The following is a 3793-nucleotide window of genomic DNA, read 5'->3' as shown; positions in this document are numbered from 1 at the left end:
GCCGCCTGCGGGCGAGGCTCCTGGGCTCCGCCCGGGCTCTGCTCGGGCTCCGCTCGGACTCCGCTCCGGTTCGCGTCGGCTCGGCTCCCGCGCGGGCTTCCACCTGCCCCGGCTGCCGGGCGCTGGCGGGCGGGCTGCACGCGTCTCCGGCCGCTCCTCCTCCAGCCGCCGCCAATGCTATCGCCCGGGCTCGCACAAAGCCCCGGAGTGGAGTTGCACGCGCGCACACACTCCCTCCCAGCCCCCTCCCCGCGCCCTGCCTCCCGCCTCCCGCGCCGCCCGCCGCGCACTCCCCCGCGCACACACACTTCACACTCACGCCCGCCGAGGGAGGCGTACACTCGCGCGCTCACACCTGCGCAGGGGCGGGGAAGGGGACCCTGGACCCGGTTTAGGGGGACGCCCGGAGAACGAGGATTCTCCTCTCTTCCCAGATGTCCCCATCCGCCCTGCCGCCCCCAGTCCCTTCGACTCTGAGGGCACGGAGCCTGGGAGCCGGGCGTGGAGCAAGAGAGCTGGCACCGCGAGCTGGGCGACGGCGGCAGCCTAGCGGCCCGACCAGCTGGAGGAGAGGCGCCCGCCGGAGCAGAGGGACGCGGAGCCCGCCGTCTGCGGAGTCTCGCCTTCCAGCTCCCACGCAGCGGGCGCAGGCTGGACGGCGGCGGCGAGAGACGGACCCGGGATCCGGTTTCCCTCCCTAAGCCCATCTCTCGGGGAGGCACAGTTGGGGCTGGGGCTCCGGGAAGACAGAATTCAAAGAGAATTGTCCACGCTGGGCTAGGGGGGCTGCGGGAGCTGATAACGGTGGGACTGCCCAGGCCAGACCCTCAGCTTTGGAAGGCAGGACTTGGCGACCCTCTTCAACCACAGGGGTTTCGGGGGAAGATGGCTAAATTCTTACACTGGGAGGGTATCTGAGATGCACCCTGGTACTTACTTCCCACCCGTCTTCCCCCAACCATGCAGGGGGACTTGGCCCCCTTCCCCTTTCCTCCTGAGAACGAATAAAGAGAAACTGTCATTTTCCGTGGGATGGAGCAAGACCCATGGGGGAACAAGCTAGAAAGGGTTAAAAAAAACAACTACCTTGTTTATTAGCAATAATAATTTTTTTTTCAAGTGGCGCTGGGTGTCGAGGGAAAGGAAGGGCTATGGAGCGAGTCTGGAGCAGGAGGCTGGGAATTACGCAGTTAGGTGAGTTTAATGACCTTTTTGACAGAGACAAAGCGGTGCCCATACAGTAGATAAATAAACGGATCTGTCACCGGGCAGCGGCTAGGCTGTGTGTGAATTTATTTTTCTCATTTAAATAATTTGATCTATTCCATCATTCCCAGTATCTCCCATTTGCCTGCTGTCTGGTAAGAGCATGGCCCCTAACATCTGAAAAGCAAATCTTCGATTTTCTTACAAACAGACTATGAGTTCAGCTCTCTCCAGCCTGTTAATTTCCCCATCCTTTCTTTCCCTTCCGCTCTGGGAGTAGGGCACATTGGCATTGTGTGGAGATGTGAATCTTGCAGTGTGGCCAATCCTGCCAACTGAAAGGGGACTCCCTACCACCTGAAGGAGAGGCAGCCGCTGAGGGAGGAGGATTCCCAGGGCTCTTCTGCGAAGAAGAGGAAGAGGTGCGCCCAGTCTTGAGGCCATCCTCAAAGACCCAACGGCAAAGAGAGGTTACTGCCTTCTGTCTTTGCTGGAACTCAGGCCTTCTCACCCGTGCGCAGGAGCGGCTGGCTTCCCTAGCAGCCACTGGAAGATGTTGCCCACAAGACCAGAGGGAAGGACATACAGACCAGAGCCAGAGAGACAGCACCTGCCACCTCTTGATAGAGAGTAATGGGCCCCAACGGGCACCAGCAGGAAGAAGCGTGGGAGGGGAACAAGAAGCTCCACCCTCCAGGATAAAGGTGGAGGAGGCTCTTCACTGAAGGCTGGACACCTCATCCCCATCACCTGGTTTAGTTGCTCCAAGAAACCAGAAAGTCCTGGATGGTCTCTAAAGAAGGAAATTCCAGTCAAGGCAAAGGATGCAGGGCTAAAAAAGCATCACCAACAGTGCCCAAGGACGGTTAGGGGGTGGGGGAGGAGGCGAGCACCTGGGAGCTAATTCTGTTTGGTTATCCTGCATGGCAGCCTCTTGCCAGGAGAGGAGTAGGGTGTGCGGAACAAGTGGCCTGGCAGGGAAACTGCAGAAGCAGAAGGGGAGAGGTAGGACTCCAGGGAACAGGCAGATCGGCACCCTAGACTAGAACCCTGTGCCAGGCCAGTGAGAGGGAGGCATGAAAGGCGGGGGCAAGAGGAGAAGGAGTAGCCTTCCAGAAAGCCAGCACAAGCAGGAGAGAGACTAGAGAAGTGAATGGATGAGGGCAGAGGGGGGATCTGAGGCCCCCAGGGCATGATGTGGCCCTGTCACCCGCAGCCCCTTGCCAGGTCCAGGGAGCAGCACAGGCTGGGCCACGCTCCTGCGGCATCCCAGAGTGGGCGGGTGTTAGCCAGCGCTGCGGAAGCAGGCTTCCCTCTGCTGCCACATTGGCTGCGGTGGAAAACTGCCCTCCCCCACCCTGCCTGCACAGGCTGTGGGGCTCTGTCACTGGGCCCTGCAGCCCCTTGGGAGCCCTGGGGTCAGAGGGAAGCCAGGTGACCCTGGTCCTGAACTGGGCCTTGCTCTGGACCTAGCTGCAAACCATTCTGTATCACAGAGGTCTCCCCACACTGCTCCTTTCCAGTCTGGGGAAGGGTGGGATATATGACAGCAACAAAAACAACAACAGTGATAATAATGACTGCTAATATTTATTACATGTTTTCTATATTCCAGACAATGCACTTACGCAACGTGCCTTACTCACATCACTTGTCTAGCCCCTCCCCACGGCCTGCCAGGACAGGATTCCTGGCATTTTTACATTTTACCCTAAAGACTCTGAGCCTCAGGGAGGTTAAGAGGTCCAAAGTCACACAGCTAAAGTGTGACCTTCCTCCTTCCCCCTTCCTTCCTCCTCCCTACCTATTTCCCCTCCTCCCTTCCCCCTCCTTCCTTTCCTTTTCCTTTTCTCTCTCTTCTTCTTCTTCCTCCTAACCTCCCTCCTTCTTCCTTGCCCTCCTCTCTCCTTTCCTCCCTCCTTCCTCTTCTCTTCCCCCTTCCCTCCCTCCTTCCTACCTTCCTCCCTCCTCCTTTCTTCCTTCTCTTCCTTCCTCCCTACCCTCCTCCCTCCTTCCTCTTTTCTCCCTCTTCCCACTTCCCTCCCCCTTTCCTTCCTTCCTTCCTCCTTTTCTCCCTCCCTCCTCCTTTCTTCCTCCTCCCCTCCCTCCCTTCCTCCCTCCTTCCCTCTTTCCTCCCTTCTTTCCTTCCTCCTTGCCTCCTACTTCCTTCCTTCCTGTAATACTTGTTGGCCATCACTGCCAGGCACTGCAGGGTGAGGACTTGGGACCTGCATGCTGTCCTATACTCACCCCATAAGCTTGCAGGCTTGACCCTTGTCCTGTCCGGCCTGGACTGAGCAGGGGACAGTCTCTAGCCAAAGGTCCTTATCACCTCTGCTGGAGGCCCACCAGGGCTTCCGGCTGCTTGTAGAAAGGCTAAGAGTAGAGTAGGACTGGGGCCCTTTACTAGAGCAAACTCAGGTGCCTCCAAACCTGCAGCCCTCTTTCCCTGTTGTGGGGGGTGCCTCTCCGGGCTGTCCTGCCACCGGCAGGCACTGGAGCTGGCGGGATCTCAAGCTGCATCCCCTGGGATTGGGAGCCGCCAATCCTGGCTTTTCCAATTGTTGGTAAACAAGTCTACCCACCA

The 3793-nt window shown here is 58.6% G+C and overlaps 1 long non-coding RNA gene across 1 annotated transcript in view; it reads left to right on the top strand.

Annotated features, from left to right (window-relative positions):
• The window catches only part of LOC115299342, a 2960-nt gene extending 1689 nt beyond the window's left edge, over positions 1-1271 (top strand). Inside the window, exon 2 of the long non-coding RNA XR_003912139.1 lies at positions 435-1271. This is a non-coding gene — a long non-coding RNA (uncharacterized LOC115299342). The remainder of the gene's footprint in view (positions 1-434) is intronic.
• Positions 1272-3793: the final 2522 nt, after the last annotated feature.

The sequence above is a fragment of the Suricata suricatta genome, chromosome 8, assembly GCF_006229205.1.
Source record: "Suricata suricatta isolate VVHF042 chromosome 8, meerkat_22Aug2017_6uvM2_HiC, whole genome shotgun sequence".
In the NCBI taxonomy this organism is placed as follows: Eukaryota; Metazoa; Chordata; class Mammalia; order Carnivora; family Herpestidae; genus Suricata; species Suricata suricatta.
Note: the sequence above shows the minus strand (reverse complement) of the source record. Positions and strands in the feature narration are given on the sequence as shown.